This window comes from Pteronotus mesoamericanus, unplaced genomic scaffold, assembly GCF_021234165.1.
Source record: "Pteronotus mesoamericanus isolate MK-2021 breed Mesoamerican mustached bat unplaced genomic scaffold, CSHL_Meso_final contig_57, whole genome shotgun sequence".
NCBI lineage: Eukaryota > Metazoa > Chordata > Mammalia > Chiroptera > Mormoopidae > Pteronotus > Pteronotus mesoamericanus.
The window spans coordinates 558,570-581,825 of NW_026555203.1; the positions used below are offsets into that span (position 1 = coordinate 558,570).

Consider the following 23,256-nt stretch of genomic DNA (forward strand, 5'->3'; position numbering starts at 1 on the left):
GCTGCCTTGGATCAAAGCACTGTCTATTAAACACCAAGGACACCAAGTGCCTGGTACAAGCAGGAACTTAAGAAATATTTGTTGAATGGATGAAGAAATAAGCATGTGATTGAATAAATCACTGAAGATTCATTTGTAAATTGTGCTTGTCGTCCAGTTTGTCCAAACATTTACAAGAAGACAGATTGTAACTACTCTTGTAGTAAAGTTATGAGATATTTTAAAAAGTTACACAGGTAATATTGAATATATTCTCATCATAAAAGATTCAGACATTCTGGAAGTATACAAAAATAAAGTTATTACCTTTCCTATCACCACCTGAATCCCAGTCCCTTCCTCAGAGGTAACCACAGTTCATTGGGCATAATTCCCATCTACTTTCCAAGCATTACATTAATATGTAATATATGTATGTTCATAAGTGCATATGTGTTTACTCCATAAGTGGGATTACAGCATGTTTATTGTTTTGCAGCTTAGTTTTCTTCAGAATTAGCAATATGTCATGAATATCTTTCCATGTCAGCCTGGACCAGTGTGGTTCAGTTGATTGGGCATCATCGTGCAAAGCGAAGGGTCGCCGGTTGGATTCCCAGATAGGGCACATGCCTGAGATGTGGGTTCTGTCCCTTATTAGGGTGCATATGAGAGGTGACCAGTTGATGTTTCTCTCTTGCATCAATGTTTCTCTCTTCTTTTTCTCCCTCCCTTCCTCCATATCTAAAAATAAATAAATAAAATCTTTAAAAAATATTTTTCTATGTCAGTACATCTACTTCATTATTTTTAATGACTGCTTAATACTCCATAACATAGACATACCATATTTCATTTAACTAGTCCTATATAGGTAGGTATTTCAGTAGTCTGCAGTTTGTCTCTAATATAAACATTGCTGCAATAAAGATCCTTGCTATTTATATATGCAGGGTAGGGCAAGAGTAGGTTTACAGTTGTTCGTATGGAAAATAATACAAAATTAATAAATAATAATACAAGAATACATTCTGTTTTTGCATGCTCACAACTGTAAACCTACTTTGCCCCACCCTATATATACTGCTTATGCTTTATTACTTAGTAAGACTAGCCCCCCTGCCCCATTATTCTCCCTTTTCAGCAATTTTCTGGTTAATCTTCCTTGCTTCTTTTTCCATATGACATTATATAAGCTTCCCAAGCCCCCAAAGTAGGCAGTTTACTGGGATCATGTTAAATTTATAAAATAACTTAGGACAAATTGAAATATTTGGATGCTATGTCTTCCTATCCAAAAATATGCCTTTCTCTGAACCTCGTAAAATATTTTATTTAAAAATTATTAAAAAATTAGTAAATGTCTGTTTAGAAAATTTAAACCACTAAGAACTGTATAAAGTAAAAATTAGGCCCTGGCCAGGTAACTAAAATGGTTAGAGCATTGTTCCAATATGCCAAGGTTATGGGTTCAGTCCCCAGTCAGGGCACATACAAGAATCAACCAATGAATGCATAAGTGGAAAAACAAATTGATGTTTCTCTCTCTCCACTTTTCTCTCTCTCTCTAAAATTTAATATATAAAAATCTCTAAAAATTATAAAAAATAAAAGCTTTCTGAATATCAACTGTAATTGAAAAATAAAATTAAATAAATATTCAATAAAAGTTTTGTGACCCCTCTCCTACTCCACTTCCACTACTCTTAGGTGCCTACTGTGATCAGGTCATGGTGTTTCAGTCTCCTGCCCCTTCTTAAAAAAATATTATCATGTCTTTTGTGTGATCTGCAACTTGCTTTTTTCCACTTAAACTATCTTCAGAGTAACTTTTTGTGTCAGCACAAACAATGCTGCCTCAATCTTTTTAATTTTTATTTTTTATTTATTTTTAGACAGAGAGGAAGGGAGGGAGAAAGAGAGGGAGAGAAAAATCAACATGGAATTGTCTCTAGGGCAGGGGACCAGGTAGGGCACCTAGCCTGCAAACCAGGTATGTGCTCTTACTGGGAATCAAACCAGCAACCCTTTGGTTCATAGGCCAGCACTCAATCCACTGAGCCACACCAGCCAGGGCTCATTCTTTTTTAATTTTTGCAGCACATTACACACTGTGGACATACCATATTTTTAAAACATACAATGCCCTGTGGTAGATACTAGGGTGTGTCCAAATTTTGCCATAATAAACCATTTTATAATAAACATCCATTTTTTTATTGCTCTTTATTTTTATGTAAGGTTTAGACATAATTTTATAACTTTTTATTTTTATTTTTGTTTTATTTTTTATTTTTTCAAATACATTTGTACACATCCATTTAATATAGTGTTACACATTCATACTCAACGGGCAAAAACTAAAAGCTTTCCCACTAAGATCGAGAACATGACAAGGATGTCCGCTTTCACCACTTCTTTTCAACATCGTATTGGAAGTCCTAGCCACAGTGGTCAGACAAGAAAAAGAAAGAAAAGGCATCCAAATTGGAAAGGAGGAAGTAAAACTAGCATTGTTTGCAGATGACATAATAGTGTACATAGAAAACCCTGTAGACTCCACCAAAAAACTACTCAACCTAATAAGTGAATTTGGCAAAACAGCGGGCTACAAAGTCAATATTCAGAAATCAAATGCATTTTTGTACACCAGCAATGAAATAGAAGAAGAAGAAATCAGAAAAAAATGCCATTCGATATAGCAACAAGAAAAATAAAGTACCTAGGAATAAATTTAACCAAGGAGGTAAAAGTCCTATACGCAGAAAACTATACAACATTGAAGAAAGAAATGAAGGAAGACACAAATAAATGGAAGCATATACCGTGCTCATGGATTGGAAGAATTAATATCACCAAAATGCCCATACTACCCAAAGCAATTTACAGATTCAATGGAATCCCTATTAAAATACCAATGACGTATTTCACAGAAATAGAACAGACATTTCAAAAATTTATATGGAATCATAAATGACCCCAAATATCCGCAGCCATTTTGAGAAAGAAAAACACAGCAGGAGGGTTCACAATACTGGACATCAAACTATATTACAAAGCCACTATACTCAAAACAATCTGGTACTGGCACAAGAACAGACCCATAGACCAGTGGAACAGAATAGAAAGCCCAGAAATAAGCCCAGGTCTATATGGGCAACTAATATTTGACAAAGGGGGAAGAAGCATAAAGTGGAGCAATAATAGCCTCTTCAACAAATGCTGTTGGGAGAGCTGGACGGCTACATGCAAAAAGTTGAAAATGGATCATCAGCTGATACCATACACAAAAATAATCTCAAGATGGATAAAAGACTTAAATAGAAGTCGCAACACCATCAACGTCCTAGAGGAGAACATTGGCAGGAAACTCTCCGATATCCCACGCAGCAATTTTTTCACCTATATGTCTCCCAAAGCAAGGGACATAAAGGAAAGAATAAACAAGTGGGACCTCATCAAAATAAGAAGCTTCTGCACGGCTAAAGAAAACATCAGCAAAATGAAAAGGGAGCCAACCGTGTGGGAAAATAGATTTGCTAATGATACATCAGACAGAGGCTTGATCTCCAAGATATACAAAGAACTCACATGACTCCACTCCAAGAAGACAAATGATCCAATCAAAAAATGGGCAAAGGACCTGGGCAGACGCTTTTCCAAGGAAGAGATACAGAGGGCCCAGAGACATTTGAAAGGATGCTCGGCGTCACTAGCCGTCAGAGAAATGCAGAGCAAAACCGCAATGAGATACCACCTCACACCGGTCAGAATGGCCATCGTAAGCAGATCAACAAACAACAGGTGCTGGCAAGGCGGTGGAGAAAAGGGAACACGAGCACACTGTTGGTGGGAATGCAGACTGGTGCAGCCATTGTGGAAAGCAGTGTGGAAGTTCCTCAAAAAGCTGAAAATGGAACTGCCTTTTGACCCAGTGATTCCCCTGCTGGGACTATACCCTAAGAATCCCAAAACGCCAGTTCAAAAGAACCTATGCACCCCAATGTTCATAGCAGCACAATTGACAATAGCCAAGTGCTGGAAGCAGCCTAAATGCCCATCGGTAGAATAGTGGATCAAAAAACGATGTTACATTTACACAATGGAATACTATGCAGGAGATAGAATAAAAGAATTATGACGTTTCGCAACAGCATGGATGGAACTAGAGAGCATTATGCTAAGCGAAATAAACCAGGGGGGCGAAACACAAATACCGTATGATCTCACCTATAAGTGGAACCTAACCAACAAAACAAAGATGCAAGGAAAATAAGACCAGCAACACTGAGAAAAAAAAAAAAGAAAAGAAAGCAACAGAGACAAGAGGGAAGGACGGTGGGGTGGGCGGGGGAAAAGGAAGAGAAGGGGCAAGTCAAGGAACATATAGCAAGGATGCATGGACAAAGGCAAAGTGGAGAAAGACCGAGGGAGGTAGAGGGGGGAGGGGGGCAGGGGAAAGTGGTGGGGGAAAGGCAGAGACAAACCTATTTGAAAAAATAAATTAATTTAAAAAATGAAATAAAAACTATTAAAAAGAAATAAATGGAAGTTTATAAAATAAATAAGTAAATTTTGAAAAATAAAAAGTGATACTGCATATATTGTTATGTAATTGTATAATAAAATCACTCTTAATATCCCATGCATGGAGTTATTGATTGATATATTCGGGCTTCTTGTAACTGGAAAACATTTTTTCAAGCTAGTTCACTCTGTCTCTGTCACTTTTATGTGTCATTTCATCTGAAACTGTCAGGCTTCATCAGAGCAAGATGAGTCAGATACACTAAAACATGATTCAATATGCTAAGATGCCTAAAACATGGGAATTCATACCTTGACAAAAATCACAATTCGTAGTACTGCTTAAGGTTTTTGCTCTGCAAACATAGGATTTCTGATAAATTCTCTTTCACAAGATTCCCATAAAAATATGCTGTGGTCACTATGGAAAACAGTATGGAGTTTTCTTAAAAATTTAAAAATAGAACTACCATATGATTGAGGAATTCCAGTTTTGGGAATATATCCAAAATAACTGAAAGGAGAATCTTGAAGGGATATCTGCACTCCCACATTCATTGTAGCACTACTCACAACATCCAAGTTATGGAAACAACCTAAATGTCCACTGACAAGTAAATGGATAAACAAAATATGTTATATACATACCATGGAATATTATTCAGACTTAAAAAGAAAGAACATGGATGACCCTTGAGGACATTGTGCTAAATGAAACAAGGCAGTCATGAAAGACTAATATTGCATGGTTCCACATATATGAGTATCTAAAATAGTCAAACTCGAAAGCAAAGCATAGAATGGTGGTTGGCAAGAGCTGGGGGTAGGTTGGTAATGGGAAGTTACTATTCAATGGGTTTAAAATTTCAGTTATGCAAATTGAATAAGTTCTAAGGATATGCCATACAACATAGTTCCTATAGTCAACAATAATGTATTGTACAGTTAAAAATTTAAGAGCATAGCCCTGACTGGTGTGGCTCAGTGAGTTGGGTGATGTCCTGCAAACCGAGGGGTCATCAGTTCAGTTTCCTGTCAGGGCACAAGCCTACATTGCTGAACAAGCCCCCAAATGGTGGTGTGTGAGAGGCAACCAATGGATGTTTCTCTCCCTCTCTGCCCCTGTCTCTAAAAATAAATAAATTAAAAAAAAATTGCCCTGGCTTGTATGGCTCAGTGAATTGAGTGCTGGCCTGCAAACCAAAAGGTTGCTGGTTTGATCCCTAGTCAGGACTCATTCCTGGGTTGTGGCCTAGGTCCCCAGTATGGGGTGCTCGAGAGGCAACCATACTTTGATGTTTCTTTCCCTCTCTTTCTCCCTTCCTTCCCCTCTCTAAAAATAAATAAATAAAATCATTAAATTTTTTTTTTCTTAAGAGTGTAGATCTGCCCTGGCTGGTGTGGCTCAGTGGACTGAGTGCCAGCCTTTGAAGCAAAGGTTCGCCGGTTCAATTCCCAGTCAGGGCATATACCTGGGTTGCAGGCCAGGTCCCCAGTAAGGGGCGCTCAAGAGGCAACCACGCATTAATGTTTCTCTCCCTCTCTTCCTCCCTTCTGCTCTCTAAAAATAAATAAAGTCTTTTTTAAAAAGATCCTCACAATGTCTTTAAAAAAAAGAATGTAGATCTTATGTTAAGTTTTCTTAATACAGTAAAATATGGATGGTGCATTTACAGCTGTGTATGTTGCATTATTGAGTATTTTAGTAACAGAAGGAAATTCCATTCTGACTAGGCAGTACTGAAACCTCCATATATAGTTTTATATGTCCAGTGAATGGGAGAATTTTCCACAGGACATTTCCTGACTCTGTACATTCCAAATGTACAGTTGAAGTTATTTCTCTTCAACTTCACATATTTTAAATGCTTGATACTGTATGATGCATTAGTTCCAAGATATGGTCTTTGGCCCAACACCATTAGTCAGCATAGTGTGAGGAAAAGTGTTCCTGGAAGCCATTTCATGCCAGGATGGTTAGCAATGATATAGAAGTGACTGAAAGCCATGTCAATATATCTGATCACACCCAAAATAAATATAAACTCAATTCAACTTTCCCCAAAATGTCCAAAATAGCCACCCAATGCCAGTGCTACCACAAGTGGAAAGGTGACCAAGGGCAAGCTGGAGTGGAAAGAGAGCTATCTTAACTGATTGCAATTAAGATATTTTAATTTTGCAAATTTTACAAAAACATATAACCATGTTAATTCCACTGTTAGGGCTTCGTAAGAAACGTCTGCAAATGAAGGGTTCTGATGCTTAAGCTTCCTTAGCTTCACAGTAAATTTGATATTAGGCATGGAGTATGAAAGAAAGAGGGGAGCCAAGGGTAATGCCCAGGTTTTTGGCCTAAGCAACTAAGTGAAGTTGCCATTTACTGAGATATAGAAGATTAAGAGAAGAGAAGTTTTCAGGGTAAAAATCGGAAGTTCAGTTTGGGACAGAAAAAGTTTAAGGTGCCTACTAGACAGCTAAAAGAAGATGTCTGATAGGCAGTTGGCTATATGAGTTTGGAATTCACCAGGAGACAGTAGGCTGAAGAAGTAAATTAAGAAGAGAGCAGCCCAAGGAGTGTATTTGAAGCCATGAATTTGGATATGGAGTGAGGACAGAGAGAGAAAAGTGGTGGACCAGGATGAAGCCCTGGAAACTCTATTGTTGAGGAAACTGGAGAAACGAAGTGGAACAAATAAAGGAGCCCATGGGGCCGAAAGAAACCAGGAGAATGTAGGGGCCTGAAAGTCAAGTGAAAAAAATTGTTTCAAAGAGGAAGGAGTGATCAAGTATTTCATGTAATGAGAATTGCGCATGAGACCTGAGATTGAATGCTAGCATCACTGAGATCAGTGGTAATGGAGAACTTGCCAAGAGTTGGTTGGGGCCGGAGAGCATGAAAGGAGCAAATTAGAGACAGTAATCATACTTATTGTTCTGGGACCTGCATTTCTCAGTAAAATCTCTTGGAATTGTTCTCTGTTGGCACATATAGATTTACTTCATCATTTTTAAAAGTCGTTTAGTGTAAGGATCACTATAATTTATTTATCAAGTTCCTTTTTTAAAAATATGTTTATTGATTTTAGAGAGGAAGAGAGAGAGAGAGAAGGAGAAACATCAGATTGGTTGGCTCCCATACATGCCCCAACCTGCGATCAAACCCTCAACCCATATATGTGTCCTGAGCAGGAACTGAACCCCCAACATTTGGTGCACAGGACAATGCTCAAACCAACTGAGTCACACTGGCCAGGGTTATATCTCATACAGTTCCATTTTGGTGAACATTTAGGCTGTTAATCTTGGCAGTTATAAATAATGTTGCAATGAATATATCTAAAGATATATTTTTGTGCACATGCAAAATATTCATTCCTCTAAGATAAATTTCTAAATTCTGAAATTGCTAAATAAAGTGTATGCATATTTTAAGTTTTGACACATATTGCCAAATTGCCCTCAATTGACTCTCTCAACAGTAATATATGAGAACTGCCTTTTCCCCACACCTTTTTAAGCACTGGACACTAATAATTTTTTAATTTTATTTATTTATTTTTAGAGAGAGGGGAAGGGAGAGAGATAGAGAGCGAGAGACACATGGATGTGTGTGAGATACATCAATAGGTTGCCTACTGGGGACCTGGCCCACAACCCAGCCATGAGTCCTGACTGGGATTCAAACCGGTGACCCTTTGGTTTGCAGGCTGGCACTCAGTCCACTGAGCCATACCAGCCAGGGCAGGACACTAATAATTTTTAATCTTTATCACCCTGATAGGATTTTAAAATAGCAATATTATTTTAAATTGCATGTCTCTGATCACCAGTAAAGCACAACAGCTTTTCATGTTTATTTCCATCTGTATTTCTTCTTTTGTATTATAACTGGGGACTTTGCCAATTTTTCTATTTGAGCATGTGTCTTCTTTTTATTTCAATCAATTTGTTAGAAACCTGTCATATATGTTGCAAATACATTTTCCCCAAATGCTCTTTTACTTGCAACATAATTTGTGGTGTTTTCAAAGCATTTGGTTGTTTTATTTAATGTGGTCTAAGCATTCATTGTTTTCTTTTAATGGCTTCTGCTTTCAGTGTCACATCTGATTGTTTTTTAACAAGAGCCACAGAAATAGATTTTAAGATTATTAACCCAAAGCTTGGAGAGAACACGTTCTCTTTTCATAGCTAATCAGACATCTGCAATGGGAACAAAATTGCCCCTCCCCACCCCCAAATTTAATCAAGACATTTCTCTTTATATTATTGGCAAAAAGACTGCCTCATTGCAACTTTCATGTATTCAGTAAATGCTTCTGTGTGTTTACCTCACAATGCCCAGGGACTAATGGGACCGCATGCTTTCTCTAACAAACAAGAGAACAAACAAGGGTAAGACAGCCCATTATGGGCTTTCTAAGCCCTTTTAAAAAATATAACATTTCCAGAATACAAATTACATAAAATTATAGCAATGCATTTTTCTAGCTTTGAACACATTTCAGTTCATTCCATTTATAAAGCAGACTTAAAGTAATTGCATTCCAAAGCATTTTTTTTTATATTGTGAGGGGTTTTTTTAAAGCTCTTAAGGTAAATGTTTTTTGTCTTGCATGGGTTAGAAACCACTACTAGTTCATTAAATAAAGTACCTTCCATAGTATTTGAATATTGCAAGTTGAACTTTCTTTAAACCTACAAACTGAAACAAAAGAGTTTCAGTGTGAACTGAATTGTTAATTCTCTTAGTGATCAACTCCAAAAATTACTGTCAACTACCCACAGAATAGAGTCTCAACCTTCTTTCCCACAATAGTCCAGGTGTTGTAGAGATGAATTTTGAATTTGGTAAGTGTCCAAAGTAAGGAAAACCAAATAGAGCATCCAGGCTGCAAAAAACATTTGCAAAATCTTTCACGTCACATGAAGCTATGAAGTTTTTAAGATATCAGAATGTAGAAAGAGACACTTCAAGCATTCCTGTTAGGGAAGCAAAATGAGGAAGAAGAATATTATGTATTTAATTTTTCCATTATACTTGTCTGAGTTGGGTGATTAAGAGATTATCCCATTCACAATATAAATAAATAAAGCCCAAAAAATATCTAATACTGAACTAGAAATGAGCAGGAGAACCTCTATAAAGAAAACTATTTAAAAATCTTCCTGTGAGGCATAAAATGAGATATCAATAAGTAGAAATATATTTTATTCTTAAATAGGAAGATTCAACATAATAACATTGTTAGTTCTATATAAATTCATCTATAAATCTAACACACATCCAAACAAAATTCTAGAAAGGAATTCTCTGAAGACAGAGATGGGGAACTTTTTTTTTAGCTTTCAAATTTTATTGAAATTCAGGATTAGAATTTAACAATTTATTACAATATTATATTGAATATTTTCTAACCTGCTTTACATGATGCCTGGGCCCAACTTTTAAGAATTGATACTTTCTGCCTAATTTTCCACAATATGTCAATTATATATTCATTAAAATCTCAGATACTTCCCTAAAATTATTCTGATTTAAATGTCAGAATTTTAAAAAATAAGCTCAAATATTGAAAATTTAAGACATTAACACTGCAGCTTAAAATTGTTAACATTTATTTTAGTAATGCAATAGGAATTTTAACATAACCATATGAATTTTTCATTAAAATGTTCAAGCATTTCCTACAGAAGCATGTCCAAAGTTATAGAAATCTTCTCTTTTAAAGTAACCTATACTGAATTAATCTAAAAGTAATTGTGGCACTTTAGATAAGACATTTATTTTACTGCATATTTTAAGGTACCTAAGGTACTGCCTGATCAATTGCAGGTTACTGGAAAAAATATAAAACATGGCTTTCTTTAAGGAGTGAGTCATTTAGGATCACGGGGGAACATTGAGGTCTGACGAATATTGTGCAGTCCCAAAAACAGCATAGTTAAGTCGTTCCAAACCAATGCCTCCACCGGCATGAGGAGGGGCTCCAAAACAGAAGGAATCAATATATGCCTTAATTTTCTCCAAATCAATTCCATGATGTAAGGCTCTTTTTGTTAGCAGCTGAGGATCGTGTATTCTTTCAGCTCCTGACAGTATTTCTTCTCCTCTCATGAACATGTCATAGGAGTTGGACTGTTTAGAATTTCTTGGATCAGGCATGGTATAGAAAGGTCTTACAACCCATGGATATTTATCAAGAATATAAAAATCTGTATCATATTTTTCCTTTACCAAACGACCCAACAGTTTTTCATTTGGTGTACTCAGATCTTCGTCTCCCATTTCAATTCCAGCTTCCCTAAGCATAGCCAATGCTTCACAATACTCTAGTCTTAAAGTTGGCTCCAAAAATTTGAATGGCTCACATGGGAATTGTTTATTCATCATCGGAATTTCAGTTTGAAACCTTTCTTGAAGTCTTTTGAATATTTGTACTAAGGTGTCAGCAATTTCTTCCACGACTTCATGGTAATGGTAATTAAAAGCCATCTCAATATCCAGATCAACAAATTCAGTTAGATGTCTGTGAGTATTAAAGTCTTCAGCTCTGAATACTGGTCCAATACAGAAAACCTTCTCAAAATCTGCAGAGATACACATTTGCTTGTATAGCTGTAGGGACTGAGCCAGATATGCATTATTTTTAAAATATGATACAGTAAATACATTGGCTCCTCCTTCACTGGCAGCTGAGATAATTTTAGGAGTCAATCTCCGCAAAACCCTTGTTAATTAAAGTTCCTCAAAAAAGATGGCAGATACCAGACTGGAGACGAAAGACTGCCTGACTAGTTCATGTCCTAAGATCAATGACTGTTGTCTAATCTTGTATCCTGGTTAATGGTAGCTCTTCCTTCCTCTTCTCCTTCTACCTCAGGCCAAATGGCATCATCCAGCTGCAAGGGCAAATGGGATTCAGCCAAATGGATCACATAAATCTTATGAACATGTAACTCTACATCTTGCTGTGTACAGCTTCCAATTTTCTGATTGACTTTTCTCACAACACCTTCTACATCTACGATGCTCTCTTTCTTTATGTTGGCAGCAAATTTAACCATCTGCTTGCTTGCATGGTCTCCCACTGCCACAAGAGCCTGGATATTAAACTGCTGCTGACGTAGGACTAAGAAACACTGTTTTCCTTTAGCTCTGTTTGTATGAACCCTTGCAGGCACCCAAACAACTTCATCAGCTTTTTGTACTGTCAAATCGCTAAGCCGAACCAAAACCTGATCTGATTTTTCTTGTGACTGTATTATTGAAGATACTCCATATCTTTCTTTAGCATAATCTTCCGCTGCATCCATGACCTCCCACGGTTTCTCCACAGTCTTGCGGCTGGCGCTGGGCATCGCGACAACGGATCAGGGAAGAAGTCTTGACCCTCCCTCGCAGGCTTCCGTAGAGTAGGACAGAAGGAATTCTCCCTCAAGCACGGCCTCTGCCCTCTCCGCACTCCTCACAGCATACGCCCTCAAACTCCTCATGGGGGCTCGACTCCGGAAATCGAGATGGGGAACTTGACAAAACTATAATAAAATACATTAAAACCTGAGGAAAAGAGGTTAACAAGTAGAAATTAATCCTACCGGATAGTAAAATGTATTATAAAGCCACAGTAATTAAAAGTAATAAAAAGCCATACTTTTTATTCCCCCTGTGTCAGGAATTGACAGTTTAATGGATCAGAATGGAATATAGAAACAGACTGGAATATACGGGACAGCATAATCCTATAAGATAAAGTTGGCCATTCATTCATTCATTTAATAAATATTTATTGAGCCATACTGCTGTAGACATGCAACACTCAAAATTTATGCTTTAAGTGGAGTTTAAATTCTCAAGGAGGAAAGAAACAATGAATGAAACATATAGTACATCAGAGAATAATCGGCACTTTTTAGAAAACAGACAAGAAAGAGAGATGGGGGTTGGAGGGATTACAATTTTAAATACAGCAGGCATCTCTGAGGAGACATTTGAGCAAAGACCAGGAGGTGAAGACGTGAGCCATGTAGATATCTGGGGAAAGAATAGACCAGATACAGGCAGGGTTTCTCAACCTGGGCACTATTGACAGCTTGGGTCAGATCTTTTGTTTTTGTAGGGGAGGTTTTCATGTGCAGTTTTAGCAGAGTGGTAAGAGTGAAAGAATGGATGGCATGGGTGCCAGAGAGAATGGGAGGAAAGGGATTAGAGGCAGCAGGAACTTTGTTTTAGAGGGGAACAGAGAAAAACAAAGCACTGTAACTAGAGGAGCAATTGGATTAAAAAGAAAGTAGAAATAACGTCTCTTTAAATAATTTTTAAAAGATTTTATTTATTTATTTTTAGAGAGAGGGGAAGGGAGGGAGAAAGAGAGGGAGAGAAACATTGATCAGTTGCCTCTTACATGTCCCCACCTGGGGACCTGGACCGCAACCCTAGCATGTGCTGTAACTGGGATCCAAACCAGTGACCTTTTGGTTCGAGAGCCAGCACCCAATCCACTGAGTCACACCAGCTAGAGCAAAATAAGGTCTTTGTATGCAAATAGGAAAGATGCAATGGAGAGAGAGAGAGAGAAAAGCTGATGGAGTAAAGTCATTGAGTAGGAGGATGGGGTTGGAATCCAGTGCGCAAAGAGAGGGCCAGCAGGAAATAAAGACAGCTGCAGGCAAGAGGATAGGTTGTGAAGGTGAGCGCTTGTAGAAGGTCTCTTGCTCTCATTTTCCCAGTGAACTAGGAAGCAAGGTTAGCAGATGAGAGCAAAAATAGGATAGAGGGTGCAGAGGCTTGAGAAGAGAGTAAAAAGTGTGTGCACAATACCCTTTGACCTGAGCAATTTCACTGCTTGGAATTTATGTTACAAAAATACTCACATAATGTGTGTAACACTATATTTTTTATTAATTACAGTTTTTTAATATATACTCATGTATTTTTCAGCACTCTTTTAATTGTTCTTGTAGATTCAAATTATTGTCTAGTATAATTTCCTCTCATCTAAGAATTTCCTTTAGTATTTCTCCTAAGGTGGGTATACTAGCAATAAAATCTTTCTTTTTTCCAGCATTTTGAATATGTCATTACACTATCTTTTTGCCTCTACTCTTCCTGTTGAGAAATCAGCCATTAGTCTTACTGTTGTTCTCTTACATGTTTTCAAGACTTTCTCTTTGGTGTTGAACAGTTGGCTTCAATAGTTAAATATGATGAGTCTGGGTGTGAATCATTTTGTCTTTACTTTGATTGGAATGCACTGAGATTCTTAGATCTATATTGTTTTACATCAAATCAAGAAGGATTTTGGCCATATTCTTCAGATATGCTTCCTACCTTTTTCTCTCTTTCCTTTTTTTGTGGGTGTCTCATGCACACTTGAGGTTGTCCCACAGGTCTCTGAGATGTTCATTTTTCTTAAGTTGTTTTATTTTCTTTATTGGGTTGTTTCTATTAATTCTATTTGGTATTGATCTACATGTTCACTAATTCTTTTTATTTATTTATTTATTTATTTAAAATTTTGCTAAATTTATTGGGGTGACATTGGTTAATAGGATCACATAGATTTCAAGTATACATTTCTATGATACTAGATTTGTATATTTCACTGTATGCCCACAACTTAAAGTCAAACCATCTTCTATCACCATGTATTAAGCCCCCTCCACCCCTACTCCCTTCCCTCTGGCAACCACCACACTGTTGTCTGTATCCATGAGTTTCAGTTTTATATCCCACATGAGTGAAATCATATGGTTCTTAACTTTTTCTGACTCACTTATTTCACTTAGCATAATATTCACAAGGTTCATCCATGTTGTCTCAAATGGCAGTATTTCGCCTTTTTGTATGGCTGATTAGTAGTATTCCATTGCATATATGTACTACATATTCTTTATCTAATCTCTGTCAAAGGACATTTTGGTTGTCTCCATGTCTTGGCCACCATTATTACTACTGCAATGAACAAGGAGGTGCAGATATCACTAACTCTTTCTTCTGCTATCTGCTTTTCTTATATCTGTTATTGATTTCATCTAGTGGATTTTTTTTCCTTTTGTTCCTGTACTTTTCAACTTGTAAAAACTTCCATTTATTTTTTAATAGTTTTTATTTCATTTTTTTAATTAATTTATTTTTTCAAATAGGTTTGTCTCTGCCTTCCCCCCACCACTTTCCCCTGCCCCCCTCCCCCCCTACCTCCCTCGGTCTTTCTCCACTTTGCCTTTGTCCATGCATCCTTGCTATATGTTCCTTGACTTGCCCCTTCTCTTCCTTTTCCCCCCGCCCACCCCACCGTCCTTCCCTCTTGTCTCTGTTGCTTTCTTTTCTTTTCTTTTTTTTCTCAGTGTTGCTGGTCTTATTTTCCTTGCATCTTTGTTTTGTTGGTTAGGTTCCACTTATAGGTGAGATCATACGGTATTTGTGTTTCGCCCCCTGGTTTATTTCGCTTAGCATAATGCTCTCTAGTTCCATCCATGCTGTTGCGAAACGTCATAATTCTTTTATTCTATCTCCTGCATAGTATTCCATTGTGTAAATGTAACATCGTTTTTTGATCCACTATTCTACCGATGGGCATTTAGGCTGCTTCCAGCACTTGGCTATTGTCAATTGTGCTGCTATGAACATTGGGGTGCATAGGTTCTTTTGAACTGGCGTTTTGGGATTCTTAGGGTATAGTCCCAGCAGGGGAATCACTGGGTCAAAAGGCAGTTCCATTTTCAGCTTTTTGAGGAACTTCCACACTGCTTTCCACAATGGCTGCACCAGTCTGCATTCCCACCAACAGTGTGCTCGTGTTCCCTTTTCTCCACCGCCTTGCCAGCACCTGTTGTTTGTTGATCTGCTTACGATGGCCATTCTGACCGGTGTGAGGTGGTATCTCATTGCGGTTTTGCTCTGCATTTCTCTGACGGCTAGTGACGCCGAGCATCCTTTCAAATGTCTCTGGGCCCTCTGTATCTCTTCCTTGGAAAAGCGTCTGCCCAGGTCCTTTGCCCATTTTTTGATTGGATCATTTGTCTTCTTGGAGTGGAGTCATGTGAGTTCTTTGTATATCTTGGAGATCAAGCCTCTGTCTGATGTATCATTAGCAAATCTATTTTCCCACACGGTTGGCTCCCTTTTCATTTTGCTGATGTTTTCTTTAGCCGTGCAGAAGCTTCTTATTTTGATGAGGTCCCACTTGTTTATTCTTTCCTTTATGTCCCTTGCTTTGGGAGACATATAGGTGAAAAAATTGCTGCGTGGGATATCGGAGAGTTTCCTGCCAATGTTCTCCTCTAGGACGTTTATGGTGTTGCGACTTATATTTAAGTCTTTTATCCATCTTGAGATTATTTTTGTGTATGGTATCAGCTGATGATCCATTTTCAACTTTTTGCATGTAGCCGTCCAGCTCTCCCAACAGCATTTGTTGAAGAGGCTATTATTGCTCCACTTTATGCTTCTTCCCCCTTTGTCAAATATTAGTTGCCCATATAGACCTGGGCTTATTTCTGGGCTTTCTATTCTGTTCCACTGGTCTATGGGTCTGTTCTTGTGCCAGTACCAGATTGTTTTGAGTATAGTGGCTTTGTAATATAGTTTGATGTCCAGTATTGTGAACCCTCCTGCTGTGTTTTTCTTTCTCAAAATGGCTGCGGATATTTGGGGTCATTTATGATTCCATATAAATTTTTGAAATGTCTGTTCTATTTCTGTGAAATACGTCATTGGTATTTTAATAGGAATTCCGTTGAATCTGTAAATTGCTTTGGGTAGTATGGACATTTTGATGATATTAATTCTTCCAATCCATGAGCACGGTATATGCTTCCATTTATTTGTGTCTTCCTTCATTTCTTTCTTCAATGTTGTATAGTTTTCTGCGTATAGGACTTTTACCTCCTTGGTTAAATTTATTCCTAGGTACTTTATTTTTCTTGTTGCTATATCGAATGGCATTTTTTTCTGATTTCTTCTTCTTCTATTTCATTGCTGGTGTACAAAAATGCATTTGATTTCTGAATATTGACTTTGTAGCCCGCTGTTTTGCCAAATTCACTTATTAGGTTGAGTAGTTTTTTGGTGGAGTCTACAGGGTTTTCTATGTACACTATTATGTCATCTGCAAACAATGCTAGTTTTACTTCCTCCTTTCCAATTTGGATGCCTTTTCTTTCTTTTTCTTGTCTGACCACTGTGGCTAGGACTTCCAATACGATGTTGAAAAGAAGTGGTGAAAGCGGACATCCTTGTCATGTTCTCGATCTTAGTGGGAAAGCTTTTAGTTTTTGCCCTTTGATTATGATGTTGGCTGTAGGTTTTTCACATATGGCCTTTATTACGTTGAGGTATGCCCCAGTTATTCACATTTTGCTGAGTGTTTTGATCATAAATGGGTGCTGTACCTTATTGAATATTTTTCTGCATCTATTGAGATGATGATGTGGTTTTTGTCTTTCCTTTTGTTTATGTGATGTATTATGTTTATTGATTTGCGTATATTGAACCATCCTTGTATCCCTGGGATGAATCCCACTTGATCATGTTGGATAATCTTTTTAATGTGTTGCTCGATGTGGTTTGCCAATATTTTGTTGAGGATTTTAGCTTCTATGTTCATCAGTGAAATTGGCCTGTAGTTTTCTTTCTTTCTTTATCTGGTTTTGGGATTAGGGTGATGCTGGCCTCATAAAAAGAGTCTGGAGTCTTCCCTCATCTTGGAATTTTTCGAATAGTCTGAGAAGGACAGGGGTTAACTTTTCCTTAAATGTTTTGTAAAATTCTTCCATGAAACTGTCTGTGATTTGATTATACAAATATGTAACAATACATGCAGTATCACTTTTTAAATACATCTGAATTGCTCATACAAATACCTTATTTTTAGATCAATTTTGTATTTGTTTTTTGGAATTTTTGATGGATAGGAATTTAAATATGATAAATAAGAAGCTAAATATGTAAACTGAAACAAGGATTAGTCTGTCAAAACCTGACTTAATATCATAATGACAATTTAAAAAACTCTGTCAATGATAAAAGTGAAATAAAAAGTATGAATAATAAAGTACAAATTTTGATTAACCCTGCAAGAGGAGATAATTATCTTTCCATTCTTTTATTGAAAATATTGTAATATCATAAGGGCAAGTGAAGGAATAGTACACAACAAACAATATAAAAGGGCTTACCAATATTAACTAAGAAAGTTAATATTGGGTTGTTTTTCTAGACTTACTAATATTTATAGTATTTGTCAGCTTTTATAAATTCATTATATAGTGTCTAAAAATATACAAATGACCAATGACACCAAGAGTTGGTTCATTGGAAACAAACAAGATTGATAAACATTTAACCAGATTCATTAAAAAAAAAAAAAGACAGAAAGGACTTCCATTCAAGATGGAGGCATAGGTAGACATGCTTCACTTCCTTGCATAACGAAATAAAGAATTACAACTAGATCTCAAAACAAATAGCACCCAGAACCATAAGAAAATTGAACTGTATGGAAGTCCGACAGCCAAGGATTTAAAGAAGCCACATTCACACAGATGGGTAGGAGGGTTGGAGGGGTGGAAGCGTGGTGTGGCACAGAGAGGCAGTGGAGGCAGAGGATGATCCCACATTGAATATATGGTGGATAAAAATCAGGAGACATACCTTAGGAGCAAGAAATCCCAGCCCTGGGCCAGACCACAGAGCCCAGGGTTTCAGTGCTGGGAAGATAAATCCACATAACTTCTGGCTTTAAAAGCTATTGGGGGTAAGGGCAGCTGAAGAAACTGCTGGATTTTCATAAAACTTCACTTAAAGGGCCAGCATGGTCTTAAAACATACATAAACCCATCCATTCTGGGATTCAGCACCAGGGCAACAGCTGTAAGCGTGCCAGTTGCATATGGGGAGTAGGTGAAGTGACCATAAACAGGGAGAGTGTTGGGAAAACCTCCAGAAGCCAAGTGGCAACATTGTTCCCTACAAGCCCTCCCTAACACACAGAGCCACAAAATGGTGAAACAGGTTGCCCTGCCCTGGTGATTACCTAAATATCCTCCCCACACAATTTACAGGTGCCTTTTCTACAATCGGTCATGCTACTAAGACAGGAAGTCAAAGCAGCTCTACCTAATACACAGAAACAAACACAGGGAGGCTGCCAAATTGAGGAGCCAAAGGAATAGGGTGCAAATGAAAGAACAGAACAAAATCCCAGGGAAAGAACTAACTGAAACAGAGATAACCAACCTATCAGATGCAGAGTTCAAAACACTGGTGATCAGGATGCTCAAAGAACTCATTTAGTAGGGTAACAACATAAAGGAATAAATGAAGTTTACATTAAGTGAAATAAAGAAAAATCTACAGTGGAGGGGAGGAACCCGGATTCAAATCAATAATTTGGAACATAAGGAAGAAATAAGCATTCAACCAGAACGGCAAGAAAAAAAAATAATTTTAAAAAGTGAGGAGAGTGTAAGGACCCTCTGGGACATCTCCAAATGTGCCAACATCTGAATCATAAGGATGCCAAAAGGAGAAGAGGAAGAACAAGAAATTGAAAACTTATTTGAAAAAATAATGAAAGAAAATTTCCTAAATTTTGCAAAAGAAATAGACATACAACTCCAGGAAGCACAGAAAGTTCCAAACAAGCTGGACCCAGAGAGGGCCACACCAAAACACATCATGATTAAAATGCCAAAGGTAAAATATAAAGAGAGAATCTTAAAAGCAGCAAGAGAAAAGCAGAGAGTTACCTACAAAGGAGTTCCCATAAGACTGTCAGCTGATTCCTCAAAAGATATTTTGCAAGCCAGAAGGGACTGGCAAGAAGCATTCAAAGTGATGAAAAGCAAGGACCTACAACCTAGATTACTCTTTCTAGCAGAGCTATACTTTAGAATGGAAGGGTGAATAAAGTGCTTCCCAGATAAGGTCAAGCTAAAGGAGTTCATCATCACCAAGCCCTCATTATATGAAATGTTAAAGGAACTTATTTAAGAAAAAGAAGAAGATCAAAACTATGAACAGTAAAATGACAACAAACTCACTACTATCAACAACTGAACCTGAAAAGCAAAAACAAACTAAGCAAACAACTAGAACAGGAACAGAATCACAGAAATGGAGAGCACATAGATGGTTACAATTGGGGAAGGGGAAGGGGGAGAATGGGGGAAGTACAAGGAATAAGAAGCATAATTGGTAAGCACAAAATAGACAGGGGAATGTTAAGAATAGTATAGGAAATGGAGAAGCCAAAGAACTTATATGCATGACCCATGGTCATGAACTAGGGTGGGGGGAATAGTTGGAGCAAAGGGGGGTACCAGGTGGAGGGAAGTGAAATGGGAAAAACTGGGACAACTGTAATAGAATAATCAATAAAATATATTTTTAAAAAAGAGAGAGGACCCAAATAAATAAAATCAGAAATGAAAGAGGAGAAGTAACAACTCGTACCACAGAAATATAAAGTATTATAAGAAAATATAACAAACAACTACATGCCAACACATAGAACAATCTGGAAAAAATGGATAAATTCCTGTAAACATACAGTCTCCCAAAAAGGGATCAAGAAAATCTGAATCAAGAAACAGAAAGTCTGAACAGACCAATTACAACTAATGAAACTGAAGCAGTAATCAAAAAAATTTCAACAAACAAAAATCCTGGAACAAATGGGTTCACAGGTGAATTTTACCAAACATTTAGAGAAGAACTAACACCTTTCATTCTCAAACTGTTCCAAGAAACTCAAGAGGAGGGAAAACTCACTTGCTCATTGTACAAGTCCAGCATTATCCTAATGCCAAAACAAGATAAAAACACTAAGAAAGTTATAGGTCAATATCCTTGGTGAATACAGATGCTAAAATCCTCAACAAAATAATTAGCAAACCAAGTGTAACAATACATTAAAAATATCATACAACATGATCAAGTGGAATTTATTCTGGAGATGCAAGTTTTGTATCCACAAATCAATAAATGTGATATACATGAAGGATAAACAACATGAAGGATAAAATCATATGATCATATCAATAGATGCAGAAAAAAAGCTTTGACAAAATCCAGCACCCATTTATGATAAAAACTCTCAGCAAAGTGGGAATAGACTTATCTCAACATAATAAAGGCCATATACAACAAAATCATACATGGCAGCTAACATCATACTCAATGGGAGAAAACTAAAAACTTTTCCCTTAAGATCAGGAACAAGACAGGGATGCCTACTTTCACCTCTCTTATTCAACAGCAATCAGACAGGAACAAAAAATAAAAAGCATCTAAATTGAAAAGGAAGAAGTAAAACTGTCATTATTTGCAGATGATACTATATATAAACAACCCTAAACATGCCACCAGAAAACTACTAGAAATGATAAATTAATTCAGTAAATTAGCAGGATACAAAGTAAATATCCAGAAATCAGTTTCATTATTATACACCAATAATGAACTATCAGAAAGGGAAACTAAGAAAACAATCCCATTTACAATTGCATCAAAAACAATAAAATACCTAGGAATAAAATTAGGTATTTTACCAAGGAGGTAAGAAACCTGTACTTGGAAAATTGTAAGATACTGAAGAAAGAAATTGAAGAAGATACAAATAACTGAAAGCATATAAATGGATATGGAGAATTAACATTGTTAAAATGTCCACACTACCTAAATCAACCTATAGATTTAACACAATTCCTATCAAGATTCCAATGACATATTTCACAGAACTAGAACAAATAATAAAAAAAATGGAACCACAAAGAACCCCAAATAGCTGCAGCAATCTTGAGAAAGAAGTACAAGGTTGCTGGTATCACACTACCTGATACCAAATTATACAAATCATAGTAATCAAAACAGTATGGCACTGGCACAAAAACAGAGACAAATCAGTGAAACAGAATAGAGAGCCCAGAAATAAACCCATGCTTTTATGGCCCATTAATACTTGACAAATTAGGCAAGAACATAGAATGGGGTAAAGATAGTCTATTCAATAAATATTGTTGGGAAAATTAGACAGATACATGCAAAAATGAAACTAGACCATCTTCTTACAACATATATAAGAATAAACTCAAAATGGGTTAAAGACTTAAATTTAAGACTTGAAACCATAAAAATTGTAGAAGAAAACATAGGCAATCAAATCTCTGACATTTCTCTCAGTGATTTTTTTTTATATATCTCCTTGGGCAAGGGAAACAAATAAATAAAGGGGACTACATTAAACTAAAAAGGTTTTGCACAGCAAAGGAAACCATCAATAAAATGAAATTACAAGCCACTGAATGAGAGAACATATTCACCAATAATACAAGTAATAAGGGGTTAATATCCAAAATTTTTGAAGAACTCAACTCAACACCAAAAAAAAAAAAACCCCAAAAAACAAAAACCCAAACAATCCAATTTAAAAAACGGACAAAGGAACTGAATAGATACTTCTCTAGAGAAGACACAGAGATGGCCTATAGACATATGAAAAGATGCTCAATGTCACTACTCATCAGAGAAATGCAGATTAAAACCACAATGAGATATTACCTCACACCTGTCAGAATGGCTGTCAATAATAAAACAACAAACAAATGTTGGCAACGATGGGGAGAAAAGGAAACCCTCGTGCATTGTTGGTGGGAACACAGGCTGATGCAGCCACTGTGGAAAAAATTATGAAGTTTCCTCAAAAAATTAAAATTGGAATTGCCTTATGACCCAGAGATTCTATTTCTTGGAATATATCCAAAGAAACCCAAAACACTGATTTAAAAAAATGCACTCTTATGTTCATTGTAGCATTATTTGCAATAGCCGAGATTTGGAAGCAGCCCAGTACCCATCGGTAGATGAGTAAATAAAAACTGTATTACATAGCTCTGGCTGGTGTGGCTCAGTGGATTGAGTGCTGGCCTGTGAACCAAAAGATTGCCACTTTGATTCCCTGACAGGGCACATTCCTGGGTTGTGGGCCAGGTCCCCCCCCCAGGTGGGGATGTGCGAAGAGGCAACGGATTGATTTATCTCTCATACATCAATGTTTCTCTCCTTTTTCTCTCTCCCTTCCCTGCTCTCTAAAAACATTGAAAGTATTAAAAAACTGTGTTACATTTTTCACAATGGAATGCTACTCAGCTGTACAAAAGAAGGAATTCTTACCTTTTGCAACAGCATGGATTGGCCTGGAGAGCATTATGCTAAGTGAAATAAGCCAGTCAGAGGAAGACAGTTACCACATGATCTCACTTATATGTGAAATCTAATGAACAATATAAACGAACAAACAAAACAGAAACAGACTCATAGATACAGAGGACAGGCTGATGGTTGCCAAAATGGAGAAAGATTGGAAGACTGGGTGTAAAAGGTGAAAGGATCAAGAAGTACAGATTGGTAGCTACAGAACAGTCATGGGGATGTAAAGTACAACATAAGGAATATAGTCAATAATATTGTGATAACTCTGTATGGTGCCAGGTGAGTACTGGAAATATCAGGGGGAACACTTTGTAAAATATATAACTGTCTAACTACTATGCTGTACACCTGAAACTAAATAAAAATAATATTTAATGTAAACAGTAATTGAAAAATAAATAAAATATTTGTAATACATTGTGATTTCTTTTCTCATTCTAAATAAATATTCACTTTTGTACCTAATTTTGTATCCTTTTTCTTAACAGATGACACCGCAAATAGTATAACCTCCAGGCCACACAAAGCCTAGA

General features: G+C 36.9%; 1 pseudogene; it reads right to left on the reverse strand.

Moving 5' to 3' along the window:
* Positions 1-10,211: 10,211 nt before the first annotated feature.
* Positions 10,212-11,935, reverse strand: LOC129076155 (aspartate--tRNA ligase, cytoplasmic-like; annotated as a pseudogene).
* Between the last annotated feature and the right edge of the window lie 11,321 nt (positions 11,936-23,256).